Here is a 17,218-nt window from a genome sequence, read left to right on the forward strand (position 1 = left end):
ATTAATAATAATTTAATAACTCATTATTATTATAATTTATAATCTAGCTTCAATATTATTATTTTAAATAATATATGTAAATTAGCAGTTGAAATTTTTTTTTTTGAATTTATTTTAAATAAATATATCTAGATGAGTCAGATTTGATTTAAAAAGGGTATGGTTAAATTTCTTTCATTACAAATTACACTCTAATTTGGTTAGCCAAAAAATAAGATAAAAAATTGTTATTTTTAAACATCTCGAATTTAATTAGTTATATTGATATCTTATATAATTCAATCCTATTTCTATTAAAAAATATTATTTTATTAATGATTTTTTAAATTGCTTTCATGATTTTGATTGGCTAAAAAAATAAAAGAAATTATAATTATTTATAAATATTTAGTTTGATTTATTAGATGGTTTTTTTATTTTATTGTAAACGTATATTTATTTACTACAAGAGATTACAACGAAAGTTATTACCAAAATATGTAAAATAATTATAAAATGTATAATAGAAGCTATATGATGATTTTTATAAATCAATTTGGTTTTTCCTTAACAAAGAAAATGAAAGCAACTAACGTATAATAAAAATCGTATGAATTAGTACGTTGACATAGAAAAAAAAAATTTTACTACATATATAAAATGTAATATAATTTAACCACTCAATTTAAATAAGGATTTATACTTTAATATTATATAAAAAAAATGAACGAGTATAAGAATGAATATATAACAAGTATAGTTATCATGCAACGCACGTTATAAAGAAGACTAGTAACTATTAAAATAGCCAACGGTTAGTATCGCTGAATAGGCTATTTATGTTGTTATGTCTTGTATCTTCCCACAAATCGTAATGTTGTTGTGGTAGTAGCTTCTCCAGCATTCACTGCATAGGGAGAGGGCATGGAGATGCAAGAATTTCCAATTGATTAAAGAAAGAAGCCATCATTTCTTTTCCATTTTTTTTCTCATTTGATTTGTTTATTTACTTAGGCAATCTTCAGTTTAGATTGATTTCAACGTGTCATGTCATTTCGAGCCATCTCAACAATTTTTGCCCAAGTCAGTGCAGGGGTGTGAATATGATGTTTTGCAGCACTGCTATTATGAAGACCCCATGTATATAATTCTGGATCTAGACACGCGAGTGTGTTATGTTATTATGTTTAAGCTTACAAGCTTCTATAATTATGTTAAAGCTTTTGAGCCGTTGAATAAATATAATGTTAGCAGCCGTTCTCAACAGAGACCATATATTTAGAGAAGGTGCACTCATGGGCTGAAGAAAAAGATGCAAGTTGATGAAGTCCAAGTGCCGAGTTTGTGCATATATTAAGTTGATTAAGTCCATGTGCTGAGTTGGTGCTGATATTATTGTTCAAGATTTAGTGGAGTTTTGGATTTAGTTATAATTTAGTTATCTTTATGCCCTTGAAATAAAAATTATTGTTATTTTAGTTTTTCAGGAGGTAGTTGTTATATGTTAGTTGTATTTAAACTCAAGTAATTGAATAAAATGAACAGTAAATTTTATTCCAATTTTGAGTACTTAAACTCAAGAGATCGTAGATCCTCTATGTGTCTTAAACATAGGTAGAACCCCTCTTCCTCCACTCCTTCTAAACCTAATCCTTTATTTCAAGGACCCTTAATCAGATCCCAAGCAAGGGCTTGGAACATTGTGTTATCAGAGCAGGCTGTTATGGGTGAATATTTTCATCAACAACTTGACAAAATTATGAAACTGCTGCTCGATGAACAGGCTATCAATAAGGTACGACAAGAAGAGTTAAACCTGAAGTTGGAAGCTCTTATCCAAGATGTTGAGAGCATCAAACAATGTAAAATAACTGTACGAAGTAGTGCACATAGCTGTATGTTAAAGGCCAAAGGAACAACCACTTCTACTGGTTCGGAGTCTTCATCACGTAATTCCATCATTCCTAAATTCACTAAATTGGACTTTTAAAAGTTCAATGCCCACGAAGATCCTATCGGACGGATAAATTGCTGCGAGCATTTTTTCCACCATCAACAAACCATGGAAGAAGAAAAAGTCCAATTGGCCTCCTTTCACTTGGAAGGGGTGGCTCAACTTCGGTTCATTCATTTACTCAATGGTTATCCAGATCCTTCATAGGAAGAATTTAAGAATCAATGCCACTTACATTTTGGACCTCCGATTAGATCCAACAAGCTGGGGGGATTGGCCATGTTGAAACAAACAGGTTTTGATGGCAGATTATTAGACTCAATTCAAGAACCTTGTTGGCAGAGCAGGCATTTTGACACAAATGCGAAAGGTCTAGCTCTATATCATCGGATTGCAAGAATACATCGTTATAGAGGTGGAACTTCATCATCCTTCAGATTTGGCCACTGCTATGAGCATGTCTCGATTATATGGACAAAAGCAGGCGGCATGAAACTTTCAAGTGCTTTTGAAAATTGATGAACGAGCTCACCATCAATATCAAGCTCAAATCCTACATGGATGGTGAAACATTTAACTCAGGCTGAGATGGAGGAACGACGACAAAAGGGGATTTGTTTCAATTGTGATGAACAATTTATCTGGGGCCATCAATGTAAAAGGCTATTTTAGCTTGATTATTGGAAGAGGATGATGACATGGATCTTAGCGATGATTTCCCACAAGAATTAACACCAGAAATTTTATTCAATGCTATCACAGGAATTCGTGCACCACAATCTATAAAGTTGGAAGTCAATTGGAATGTTAAGAAGATATTGATTTTGATTGATTCAAGAAGCACCCATAGCTTTATTGACTCTCGATTGGTTGCACAACTTAAAAGATAAAATAGATCAGAAAAGGCCGGATTGCTGGTGATGGTGGCTAATGGAGAAATAATAACTAGTCCAGGTACTTGTCAAAATATTTCTCTCAATCTGGGCCTCTATTCCTTCTCTATTGATCTATTAATTTTACCATTAAGTGGATTTGACAGGTTCTAGGAGTGAATTGGCTCAAAACATTGGGGCCCATTTTGTGGGATTTTTCTCACATGAGAATGATATTTTTTAAGAAAGGGCAGGAGGTACAATAGCAGGGAATTCAGCCTCCTTCTCCAATAATATTACATGCCATCCAACCTATACCAGACTTGAATGTTCAATTACAGAAGTTGCTAGCTGAATACTCATCTCTTTTTGATGAACCAATAACGCTTCCCCCCGAGTCGGAATTATGACCATCGAATCATATTGGAGGTAAATACAAAACTAGTAATGGTACACCCATATCAGTATTATTATATACATCAAGGAAATTGAGAAGTGACAGAGATTTTCGCAAGTGTACGAAATCGCAACAAGTAATATAGAGTGAGAGTATCGTATCCACAGGGATTGTATATCAAATACCAAAATTGTGTTAACCTATTATTATTTAAACGGCAATAATAGGAATTATTTTAAGGAAGTAAATTTCAAAATAAAATAGAAAGAAATCAAACAACAAAATTTAGATGGAAAGAGATCAATGATTTAAAACTACTAGGGATATTGATTTCACTTAATTCTATCCAATTTATTTTATTAGTTTGATAATCAATTTTAATTATTCAAGTAGGGGAAACAACCCTAAAATCACTGACAAGCTCTCCCGATGTATTGTTAGCTATTCTAATCCGGTCTAATTACCTATCTTTCAATAATGCAATCAAACATGAATTAAATCATTAAGTTTTATGGTTTGTTTTGTGAATTCATAACCTAAGTTCATTAACTTATGAGAACCCCCCATGAGTCAAACCATATAGCTTCCGTATCAAGTTATTATTCTCATGTAATTTATTACCTTTTTCATATCAAAAACCCTTCTCCTGATAGTGATTAATGAAATAAATCAATCCAGGGGATAAAACTCTGCCTGGAAGCTTTAAGTTTAATAATAAATTATAGCAAGAATAAGGAAAAGCAAATCTAATAGTATAAATTGGAATCAAATTAAGTTACATCAAATCCCTAGTATGAGAGTTTAACTAGACATAGTAATTAAATAAAATTCAGTAATACTTGAATAAATCTTCATAATCAATAATGAACAATGAAAAGAAAGACAAGATTAAGAGATTAGAGATAAACACTAGGCAACAACTATGTGGATGGCTTCCTTGAATCTTGACACAAATCTTGGATGCTTGAAATTCTTTGAGAGAGAGAAAACTATGTAAAAAAAATATTAAAATTCGAGATATCTTACAATGAATAGCTCCCCTCTTTATATAGACCTCCTGGAATAAAATCTGACTCCGTTTAGGAAATAGAATCCTAATTAAGTACAAAATCTTCTTTAGGAGATCATGACTGTTTAGGCCTTGGATTTCTTCTTAGTTAGGACTCTTTTCTCTTCCTAAATAGGTTTAGATCTTGTTTAGCACGTTTAGGAAAATATCTGAGGCGGGCCCATGTGAGAAAAAGATTGGCTTGTGTTTTTAGTTCAAGTCAGCTCTGCCTTCGAAGCACGGGTGTGCCATCTAGCACGGCTTGGGCGTGCTAGATTCTAGATCTATGAATGACTTAGCACGGGCCATGCTCTACAACACGCTCAGAGGACTTTTTTGTGGCACGGGCGTGAGTCCTAGCACGGTTTGGGCGTGCTAGGCTTTGACCTTCCAAGATGAATTTCATCACAGGCCGTGCTAGGAAATCACGCCCTGAGGTTCCTTTGGGCACGGGCATGTCCTATATCACGGGCCAGCCGTGCTAGCCTTTGACTCTCCACTTGGTTCCTCTTAGTTTAGCATGGGCATGCTACGGTGCACGGTCAAGGCATGCTAGCCTCTGACTATTTTACTTTGTAATGCTCTTTTCTATGCCAAAACCCTGCAAATTTCTTTCAGATCAAATGGATTATGATTCAAGGAAGCTATGATCAAAGATTATAGTTAAAATGAAGAAAAACTAAATCAAAGTGATAAGATTTACTAAAATTTTAAATAAAAACTATACTAAAAATACTGTAAAAATGACACCTATCAAAATTCCCCAAACTTAAACCATTGCTTGTCCTCAAGCAACAAAACTAAAATTAAGAGAAAAATAAACTGACAAAACTAGCTTACTATGGTTGGAGATAATTATTCATAAACTCACAAGATATCACAATCATTAAATATGTGAATAAATCAATTGTTTTCCATGCTACTTATATTTAAGCTAAAATTCAATTTTTGATAAAGCACATTCCTTGATTTAAATATAAGTTAAAGAGATTTTCAACACTAATAACTATTCAACTTACGATAGATAAGATATGAATAATCTACAAAAATTATTCAACCTTTTAGAATAAGATAATTGATAGTATAAATTCAGCATTCCTATATGCAAAATTAGTTGTCCCTTCTCCACAATTGAAATGCATACGATTTAAAAGATCAAAAGGTCTTTATTTTAGGTTGTAATGGGGTTTTCGGGGTATAAATTTAGCTAATCAAAGAAAGAGGATAAAAGATAGACAAAGAGTACAAAAGAATGTATAATATCCAGATTTTCAATATATCAAAACTTATTTTTAAGGGAGTTTCTGTCTTGAAATTCTTCACTAGCTAGAGATATTTTGGCAAGGTCTCTCCACAATATTTTGATAATTTCTTCCTTGCTTTTAGATTCCCCAAACTTGAATTCTTTGATTGATTGCTTTTTTTTTCTATGGAGTGTTTCTCTTTTGATTTTTTTTTTATTTGGTACACTTGCTAGTATCAATGAAATTTTCTCCCTTCTTGTTGCTATGTTTTGATAAAAATCGAATATTTCAATCATACATTATTGTACTTAGGGTAGGAATTTAAATTGGTTTAAATAGGGTTTGATCAATAAAAATTGGATATAGGCTTCAAATTGGTTGCAAAAGTCATATTTTTAACTTAGGTGGCCTAGGCTAAATATGAAGTTCAACAAAAATGCCTAAATCATCTCTTTCTAAATGTAAGCATTTAAAATTTTTGCATCAAAGGGAGTTCTAATTTGTTCTAGGAATGCCAAGGTTAAATAACTTTAGATTAAAACATGCCTATATATCATAAATTTTCATAAAAATTAGTGTTTATAATCTTAGAAACAGATAGTTAAACCAATAAATCATGTTAAGTCAAAAATTTAAACTTAAAGCTCAAACATACTAGATAAGAAAAATCAACTAATTTCATCACAAATTTCAAAACTGTGACAACTTTCAAGCCTGCTTATAATTATTCCAACCAATGTTAAGCAAAAATAAAATTTTAGCTAAAATTTTTCCTTCCCCCAATTTAATCAAACACATTGTCCCCAATGTGTACAAAATAAACTGATTTCCCCAAACTTATTGCATTAACAGAAGAAAAGAAATAAGAGAGTGGATAAAGCATAACCAAAATTGTATTGAAAAATACAATAGAGCTGGGTGCTGGAAAATGTCATAGCTAAAAGACCAAGATAAACATTAAGAGAAAAAGATATGAAACGATATAATAGTCAAGTGAAAACATTATCAAAAGACAAATAAAATTGCAAGATAAAATAATCAGTGTATGGGAACAAAATCAAAGTAGGAAAACAAATAAAGAGTCAAAATCCATCAAGGCTTCGGTGGTAGAGGTGGATGCGGCTGTAAGAGCTGGATAACAGTCTGGAGTTGGCCTTGCAGTGTATCCATACGACAGTCGAGGCTCCCGTGCATAATCTCGATGGATTGGAATCGGTCTGCAATCATAGATTCCATCCCGTTAAGGCTTGTGTCAAACATGTCCATTCGAGACATCATCCGTGCAAGGACTTCATCATTGGAAATGCTTGATGTTCCTTGAAAGGATGGACCAGCACCGGAGGTACCTGCACCAAAAGAAGAACCAAAAGGAGGTGGATTACCCTCCTCCATGTCAGCACCACCTGCGGCCTCGGCTTCCTCCTCCTCAGAACTGTCATCTCTAGTACCTACTACCCGATAGGCATCTCCTACCTTCTCAATCAGTTTCATGTGTAACATGACATCTAAATCTAATCTGGTACCTTCCCCCCCCAACACTATCATAGATAGGTCTAGCCAGGTTCCAGACTCGTACATACACAGCAATTCGGGTTACAAAGCACCCCATCATGATAGCCCCTTTATCCGCTCTAGCCACCCTCGCCCATCTTTGGCATAGCCAATACCCAACATTCAGCAAAACTCCCTGTTCAATCGCCCATGTAAAATATAATTCATTCAAGCTTAAGACTCCATCACTCACTCCTTCCAAAAATAGTGTTAGATAAAAATTTGTGAATGTATCTCAGTGCAGGATTTCTCAATTTGGATGCCTTTGAATACCTAGGGTTATAATTAATTTCGCCGGTCAAATCTTGCCATGTACGGCGTTCATAAAAATCCTTAGGTATTTGGATTTGAGCGTTTTCAGTGGGGAATCCAAAAATATGGCTAACTTCATTCATAGATAAATCAAAATTTCTACCAAGTAGCCTAAAGAGAATTTTGCTGGGGGTATTGCCAGGTAATAATCTAATTAAAGAGGAATAAGAACTTAAAAATTTTAGGGTCAAAGGTGCAAAAACCAGATCTTTCATACCAATAAACTGTCCTCATCCTATACGCCTAAGTAGTTCTATCATAGTATCTCGAAGACCCACTTGCGCTAAGGCATTTTCATCAATGAATCTATTGGGTAAAATAGGGCGAAGGGATAGTTTATTGTACCTCTCTTGTTGCTCGTGTGAAGCGATCTCAAATGGAGGAGGAGTAGGCATCGAAGGGGGTGGACTCGGTGGAGGAGGAGTGGAGGATCGAGCGATTGGCCGTTGTCTAGCAGCAACGGAGGAAGCGGGTTTACTACTCTTGTACCGAGGAGGCATGGTGAAGGAGAATGGTGTGAAAATTTGGTGTGTAGTGTGTTTGATTTAAGAGAAAAGGAAGGAAAAGAGAGAAAATTGGAGATGGAAGGTTGGCGGCTAGGGCGTGCGAGAGGGGAATGAGGAGTGGTTAGGGCGTGAGCTTTAAATAGAGGCATGATTTAATGCGCCTGTCTGGTCGTGGCACAGGCGTTCGCCTGCGCACGACCAGACCGTGCGCTCTAATGTGGCCTGGAGGCGGTTCGTGGCACGGGCGTGCTGTCGGACACGCCTGGGGCGTACGAGCCTCTGTCCTGCAAAGAAAAAAAAATAAAGCGTACTTGGCATGGGCGTGCTACAGTGCACGGTCTGGGCGTGCTTACCTCTGACTTGCAAGGTGAAATTTCCTTTCGGATCGCACGGGCGTGCTACTGGACACGCCTTAGGCGTGCTAGCCCCTGACTCTCAAAGTGGTTTTTCTCCTTTCTTGATGCACGGGCGTGCTTAGTTATCATATCTTGGCACGGGCGTGCGTCTTAGCACGGCCTGGGCGTGTTGACCTGTGGATTTTAACTTGATCCTAAAAAATTTTGACTAAAATAAAAGAACAATTTATGGAGAAAAATTGGGAAATTTTGTAACAGAAATAAGAGAAATTAATGGGAACAATAATTGGAAAAAAATAACATGGGTTATCTCCCACAAGCGCTTTTGTTTAACGTCGTTTAAGCTCGACGCACTCAACCTAATTTAGGTCAGACGAGACTGATGGTATTCTTTACAGGATCAAAGTTGTCATTTTGATAAACTTTCAAACGTTGAGCATTAACTTTGAAACTTCGATTAGACTTACCATCCACTATTTCGATGGCCCCATGTGGAAAAATTTCCTTGATTATGAATGGACCGGACCATCTGGAGTGCAACTTACCAGGAAAGAGGTGGAGTCTAGAATTATAGAGCAATACTTGTTGTCCTACCTTTAGATTCCTCAGGATAATATGCTTATTGTGCCATTGTTTGGTGTGATCCTTATATATTTTGGCACTCCATAAGCATGAAGGAGCATTTCATCCATCATATTCAATTGAAGCAACCGTTTTTGACCAACTTCCTTTGTATTAAAGTTACGAAATTGAATTGCCCAAAATGCCTTATGCTCTAACTCAACAGGAAGATGACAAGCCTTACCGTAAACCATGCGATATGGAGACATACCGATTGGTGTTTTGAATGCAGTTTTGTAAGCCTATAGAACATCGTCGAGCTTCTTGGACCAGTCCTTCCTAGATTGTCCAATAGTGGTCTCCAGGATCTTCTTAATTTCTCTATTGGTAACTTCTACTTGTCCACTTGTTTGAGGATGATATGGAGTTCCTACACGATGAGTAACACCATATTTTGCAAGAAGGGAATCTAAATATTTGTTGCAAAAATGCTTACCTCCATTCGTGATTATTGCCCTAGGAGTGCCATTACGTGTGAAAATATACTTCTTGATAAAATTCATTACACTCTTGGCATCGTTGTTTAGAAGAGCAACAGCTTCTGCCCACTTTGACATAAAGTCCACACCCACTAGAATGTATTGGTTGGAGTATGATGGTGGAAAAGGTCCCATGAAGTCCAGACCCTAAACATCGAAGATCTCGACTTCAAGGATGCTATTTAAGGGCATCTCATGTCTCTTCGAAATGTTACCTAACCTTTGACAACGATCACATAGACGAACAAAGTTAAAAGCATCTTTAAATAGATTAGGCCAATACGAACCGCTTTCCAATATACGTGCTGCTGTCTTGTTTGCTCCAAAGTGTCCTCCACATTACATTGAATGGCAAAATTTAAGGACACTTTCCATTTCTGCTTCTAGTATACATCGCCGGAATAGCTAATCACTACAATATTTGAACAAAAAGGGCTCCTCCCAATAGTAGTATTTGATATCATGGAAGAACTTTTTCTTTTGTTGATAAGAAAAGTTTGGAGGAGGGATTTTGCAAACAAGGTAGTTAAATATATCAGCATACAAGGGGGTTTGTGTGTTTGCCAACAGTAGAAGTTGCTCATGGGGAAAGTTTTCATTGATTTGTAATTCTTTTGTATCTTCTTCACCAATTCTAGCCTGGAAAGGTGGTCAGCCACAAGGTTTTTGGTTCCCTTTTTGTCGCGAATCTCCAGATCGAATTCTTGCAATAAAAGCACTCGACGAATTAGTCTCGATTTTGCATCTTTCTTTTCTAGCAAATATTTGATAGCCGAGTGATCAGTGTAAACTATTGTTTTGGCTCCAATTAAATAAGCCCTAAATTTGTCAAAAGCAAAAACAATAGCTAGCAGTTCTTTTTCAGTAGTGGCATAATTTAATTATGCATCATTTAATGTGCGACTAGCATAATAAATGACGTGCAACTTCTTTTCCTTTCTTTGCCCAAGAACAACTCCAACAGCATGATCACTAGCATCACACATAAGCTCAAAGGAAAGAGTCCAATCTGGTGTTGCAATGATAGGTGCTCAGATCAATTCCTTCTTTAACCTATTGAAAGCATTTAAACACTCTTTGTCAAAATTAAAAGGAACATCTTCAACTAATAAATTACAAAGAGGTTTGGTGATTTTGGAGAAGTCTTTGATGAATCTCCTGTAGAATCCTGCATGACCAAGGAAACTCCTTATTCCTCTCACTGAGTTAGGAGGAGGTAGTTTTTCAATTACCTCGATTTTGGCTTTGTCTACTTCAATCCCCTTTTGAGAGATCTTATGCCCTAGGACAATACCTTCACTAACCATAAAGTGACACTTTTCCCAATTCAAAATAAGGTTAGTGTCCTCGCATCGCTGCATTACTAAGGATAAGTTATGAAGACATGCATCGAAAGGAGAACCAAGTACAGAGAAGTCATCCATGAACATCTCAATAAATTTCTCTACCGTATCAAAAAATATGGACATCATGCATCTTTAAAAAGTTGCAAGAACATTGCATAGTCTAAAAGGCATTCTCCTATAGGCAAAAGTGCCATAAGGACAAGTGAAAGTAGTTTTCTCTTGATCTTTAGGAGCAATTGGTATTTGGAAGTATCCAGAATAACCATCCAAAAAATAATAAAATGGATAACCTGCAAGTCTTTCAAGCATTTGATCAATAAAGGGTAGGGGAAAGTGGTCTTTCCGTGTTGCCTTGTTCAACTTCCTATAATCTATGCACACACGCCAACCTGTGACTCTTCTAGTGGGAATTAATTCATTGTTTTCATTAGAGATAACAGTCATACCTCCCTTCTTTAGAACAACTTGGACAGGACTCACCCAACTACTATCGAAAATTGGATAAATGATGTCGGCATCCAGAAGTTTTATAATTTTAGCCTTGACTACCTCCTTCATGTTTGGATTCAATCGACTTTAATGCTCGATTGAAGGTTTGTAGTCTTCTTCCATCAGGATCTTATGCATGCATACACTCAGGCTTATTCCCTGTAGGTCTAAAATTGACCATCCTAATGCCTTCTTATGCTTTCGAAGAACCAGCAATAACCTTTCCTCTTGATCAAGTGTTAAGTGAGAAGAGATAATAACAGGAAAAGAATGGTTCTCACCTAAGAATGCATGTTTTAAATGAGGTGAAAGTTGTTTCAGTTCTTACCTTTGTGGTTCACTTTCCTTCTCATTTATGATGCTTGATTCATTAATGTCATATTTAGTATGCAAAGTGTTTTCCACGCATTCATCAACAACATCAATTCGAAAACAATCACTATAGTCCATAGGGAGTTTACAAGATTTAAGAACATCAAAAACAATTTCTTCCTGTCCAACCCTTAAAGTTAATTTACCTTCATACACATCAATTAATGCTCTTGCAGTTGCAAGAAAAGGCCTCCCAAGGATTAGAGATCCTTCCCTGTCTTCATCAATATCAAGAATAACAAAGTCAACAGGAAAGATGAATGTACCTACCTTTACAAGCACATCTTCTATAATTCCTCTTGGATATTTGATCGATCTATCCGTTAATTACAGAGACATCCTTGCTGGTTTGAGCTCTCCCATACCTAGCATCTTAAAAACTTCATAAGACATAAGATTAATGCTAGCACCTAAATCTGCCAAAAAGCTTTTTCAAAATCAAGATTACCAATATTGCAAGGGATAGAAAAACTTCCTGGATCCTTTAACTTTGGAGGCAATGCCATCATTTTAACAAATTGTCCTAGCTGAATCTCCAAATTTCTTATCGCAGCCTATTGGATTTTGTGGTTTTCTCTGGTTTCGTTCATGAAATCCATGTGCGATTTAGAAAGGGCAGTGAGGAGATCATCATGAGATTTCTTCTCTTGAGGAAGGAAGCCTGGTGGTGCGTTCAAAGCATTGTTAGGATTCCCATATGACAAATTAGGATGGTTCCTCAATCTATTATCATAGGAATTGGAGTATGGGTAATTCTTCCTTCCTTGATTCATGACATAATTTACTTGCTCCAAGGTTTGCGGATTCAAAGAGTTTATTATGCATTCCCCAATTCCATGTTGTCCATTGCATCTGTCACAAATTTGCATGATAGAATTTATAGGATTAGTAGTTAATAGGTCCAATTTTCTTACCATATTATCTACCTTGGCATTGAGTGCTGTAATGGCATCTATTTCATAGACTCCTGCAGTTCTCTTCCTTTCGGTATTGTTTTGATAATGGCTGTTGCTTGCCATCTCCTCTATCAATTCATATGCCGCATCAATTCCTTTCTTCTCAAAAGATCCACCTGCAGATGCATCTAAAGTGATTTTAATGTTAGGAGATAATGCATTATAGAAAGTTTGTACCTGTAACCACTTAGGCAAACTGTGATGTGGGCACTTTCTCAACAAGTCCTTGAATCTTTCTCAAGCTTCATACAAGCTTTCTTGATCATGGTGAGCAAATGTCATTATCTCATTTCGCAGTTTTGTGGTCTTTGAAGATGGAAAAAATTTTGCTAAGAACTTTTGGGCTAATTCTTCCCATGTTGTGAAAGTTCCAGTGGGCATGACTGTAACCAAGATCACGCTTTGTCCCTAAGAGTGAAAGGAAAAAGTCTCAGTTTAATTGCATCTTCGGAAACACCATTCTGTTTGAAAGTATAGCAAATTTCCAGGAAATTTGTGATATGAGCGTTAGGATCTTCACTAGGCAAACCCCCATATTGGATTGAGGTGAGCATTTGGATAATTGCGGGTTTAATTTCAAAATTATTAGCTTCCACCCTAGGTCTTGTAATACTCGAGGTTGTCCTATTAAGATTAGGTGTTGTGTAGTCTCGCAAGGTGCGGACCGGATGTTGAAGTGGAGGTCCATTTGCGTTTTCGTTTTCATTTTCGTTGACCATGTCTGCTTGTTGTTCGGGTTTTATTTCACATGCTCTTCTTGCAGCGTTGTTCCTACGATAAGTTCTTTCAATTTCTGGATCAAAAACTAGGGGTTCAGTCTTTCTTGATCTTCTTTGCATAAACACCTGAAATAATTCTTAAAAGAAAATTAAATTAAAACAAAATAATGTCTAAATTAACAATAGGGTAACTAGTATTGATATTGATATTGCCAATCCCCAGCAACGGCGCCAAAAACTTGATAGAGATTTTCGCAAGTGTACGAAATCGCAACAAGTAAGATAGAGTGAAAGAGTATCGTATCCATAGGGATTGTATATCAAATACCAAAATTGTGTTAACCTATTATTATTTAAACGGATATAATGGGAATTATTTTAGGGAAGTAAATTTGAAAATAAAACAGAAAGAAATCAAACAACAAAATTTAGATGGAAAGAGATTAAGGATTTAAAACTACTAGGGATATTGATTTCACTTAATTCTATCCAATTTATTTTATTAGTTTGATAATCAATTTTAATTGTTCAAGTAGGGGAAACAACCCTAAAATCACTAACAAGCTCTCCCGATGTATTGTTAGCTATTCTAATCCGGTCTAATTACCTATCTTTCAATAATGCAATCAAACATGAATTAAATCATTAAGTTTTATGGTTTGTTTTGTGAATTCATAACCTAAGTTCATTAACTTATGAAAATCTCCCATGAGTCAAACCATATAGCTTCCGCATCAAGTTATTATTCTCATGTAATTTATTACCTTTTTCATATCAAAAACCCTTCTCCTGATAGTGATTAATGATATAAATCAATCCAAGGGATAAAACTCTGCCTGGAAGCTTTAAGTTCAATAATAAATTATAGCAAGAACAAGGAAAAGCAAATCTAATATTATAAATTGGAATCGAATTAAGCTACATCAAATCCCTAGTATGAGAGTTTAGCTAGATATAGTAATTAAATAAAACTCAGTAATACTTGAATAAATCTTCATAATCAATAATGAACAATGAAAAGAAAGGCAAAATTAAGAGTTTAGAGATAAAAACTAGGCAACAGCTATGTGGATGGCTTCCTTGAATCTTGACACAAATCTTGGATGCTTGAAATTCTTTGAGAGAGAGAACTATGTAAAAAAATACTAAAATTCGAGATATCTTATAATGAATAGCTCCCGTCTTTATATAGACCTCATGGAGTAAAATCTGACTCCGTTTAGGAAATAGAATCCTAATTAAGTACAAAATCTTCTTTAGGAGATCATGACCGTTTAGGCCTTGGATTTCTTCTTAGTTATGACTCTTTTCTCTTCCTAAATAGGTTTAGATCTTGTTTAGCACGTTTAGAAAAATATCCGAGGCGGGCCCATGTGAGAAAAAGATTGGCTTGCGTTTTTAGTTCAAGTCAGCTCTGCCTTCAAAGCACGGGCATGCCATCTAGCACAGCTTGGGCGTGCTAGAGTCTGGATCTATGAATGACTTAGCACGGGCCTGTGAATACTCAAATTTTGAGGCTCAAAAAGCCAGTTTTCCCAGACTGCAAACAATCCGGCCTGCAACAGTGCCATGCCAATTAGTTTGACTTTTCTACAGTAACTTTGACTTTGCTGCAGCAACTGTGCAAACAGTCCGGCCGGACCGGAGGCCATTTTGGACATTTACTAGAAGTATGCCAATATGGTACTTAAAACGTCCGGAATGTCGCGAGGATCGCGGAACAGGTCCCGGAATAGTTTTCTGAGACTCGGAACTCCTGAAAACTCCTCCGGAGTGAAAAAGCCCAAGTAACCGCGGCCCCTGCCGCCGGACCGCCGGCGGCACCTGCCGCCGGCGACCCATTTTGGCCTATAAAATGGCCTCTCCCCCTTCATTTTTTGACACCGCTGTCTGTGTTGACGGACGATCTTTCTCCCTCCCACGCTCCTTGCGATTTCTTTACCGCTTTTTGCATTTAATTTAATTTTTATTGCATTTTTGTTGTGATATTTGGACAGTAAAATTAAATAAATTAAAATTAATTAATATTTCCCAAGCGAGGAGCTTAATCTGGAGTTAAGAAGCGGTTTCCGATTAAATCAGGTACGTAAACGAAACTCTGCCTATTTAATTTTAGCACTTCATGCATGCTTCTCTTCTACTCCTAATAATTCTACAACTGCATAAATGCATCCATGTCATTATTAGGCAAACAAATTGCCTCAAGTAAATGAATTTAAGCTAAATGCCCGGTTAATTAATAATCGTGGTAATAAGCTTAAATCCGACAATTTTGGCTAAAGAGCCTAGTCAATTAATAACTACGGTTCAACTGCCTTATTTTCAACAAATCCGGCTTAAGTCCAATTAATCAATAATTGTGGCTAAAAGCCTTAATCAATCACGTTTCGACAATAAATTGTGATTAAGCTCGAACGCCCGATTAATTAATAATCGTGGCATTAAAGCCTAAATCGCACATTTTGGCAAACTAATTGCCTAAAACAACACATTTTGGCCAAAGGCCTTAAAATCAACCATTTTGGCGACAATCGCCCAATCAACACTTTTGGCAAACAGATTGCCTAAATCGACTCATTTCGGCCAAAGGCCCTAAAATCAACCATTTTGGCGACAATCACCCAATCAACACTTTTGGCAAACAGATTGCCTAAATCGACTCATTTCGGCCAAAGGCCCTAAAATCAACCATTTTGGCGACAATCGCCTAAATTACACATTTTAGCAAACGAATTGCTTAAATCAACACTTTTTGGCCAAAGGCCTTAAAATCAATCATTTTGGCGACAATCGCCCAATCACATCATTTTGGCAAACAAATTGCCTAAATCAACTCATTTCGGCCAAAGGCCCTAAAATCAACCATTTTGGTGACAATCGCCTAAATTACACATTTTAGCAAACGAATTGCTTAAATCAACACTTTTTGGCCAAAGGCCTTAAAATCAATCATTTTGGCGACAATCGCCCAATCACATCATTTTGGCAAACAAATCGCCTAAATAAACCATTTTGGCTAAGAGCCTTAAAATCAACGATTTTGGCGACAAATCGCCCGACAACCGTTTTTGGCACAAATGCCTTAAAACCAACATTTTTGGCTACGAACGCCTAATCGAATCAATCGATCCTTTGGCAAAATGCCTAAACAAACATGCACAAAGCATACACACTTATGCACAAAGCATACACACTTATGCACAAAGCATACACACTCATGCACAAAGCATACACACTCATGCACAAAGCATACACACTCATGCACAAAGCATACACACTCATGCATTAAGCATACACCTTCAAAGCCCTTTTAAAAAGGCCTATCGAACTACGTTGACTTTGATCTTCCATTCAAACGGAAGTACGTAGGCACGTTCGGGATTTCACCCCGGGCGGCAAGTCGAAATCATCAAAATCACATAAGCATTTCATTTGGTCCAATTACATCATTCACCTTGCAAAGCATTCATTCATGGTTAGTTCATCAGCATGACATAGTCTCGGGATCCATCTCGGGTTTGCACACCATGCCTTAAACATTGGGTTAATTAATCTAGTAACTAGGTTAATTAAAATCGGAGTCACTCAGGGTTTTTTCCTAGTTTACCCTAAAATAATTAAACAAGGTGGCGACTCACACACTCACGTGCATTTCTGTCCTTAGTCACATGCATTCATATGCCTATGACATTTGGGGAAGGGGTTCACAGGGCCATGCTCTACAACACGCTCAGAGGACTCTTTTATGGCACGGGCGTGCTAAGCTCTAACCTTCCAAGATGAATTTCATCACAGGCCATGCTAGGAAAACACGCCCTGAGGTTCCTTTGGGCACGGGCGTGTCCTATAGCACGGGCTAGCCGTGCTAGCCTCTGACTCTCCACTTGGTTCCTCTTAGTTTAGCACGGGCGTGCTAGCCTCTGAATATTTTGCTTTGTAATGCTCTTTTTTGTGTCAAAACCCTGCAAATTTCTTTCAGATCAAGTGGATTATGATTCAAGGAAACTATGATCAAAG

The 17,218-nt window shown here is 36.5% G+C and overlaps 1 non-coding gene and 1 pseudogene across 1 annotated transcript; both read left to right on the forward strand.

The window, feature by feature from the left end:
* The first annotated feature begins 1,570 nt into the window (after window positions 1-1,570).
* Window positions 1,571-2,573, forward strand: LOC149496907 (uncharacterized; annotated as a pseudogene).
* A 10,102-nt stretch (window positions 2,574-12,675) lies between these two features.
* LOC119369309 (small nucleolar RNA R71) lies at window positions 12,676-12,782 on the forward strand. The gene has a single exon (XR_005176990.2). It is a non-coding gene; the product is annotated as a small nucleolar RNA R71 (small nucleolar RNA).
* The last annotated feature ends 4,436 nt before the right edge of the window (window positions 12,783-17,218 follow it).

The sequence above is a fragment of the Jatropha curcas genome, chromosome 4, assembly GCF_041381405.1.
Source record: "Jatropha curcas cultivar XTBG-Jc1 chromosome 4, XTBG_Jcur_1.0, whole genome shotgun sequence".
NCBI classification, from domain to species: Eukaryota; Viridiplantae; Streptophyta; class Magnoliopsida; order Malpighiales; family Euphorbiaceae; genus Jatropha; species Jatropha curcas.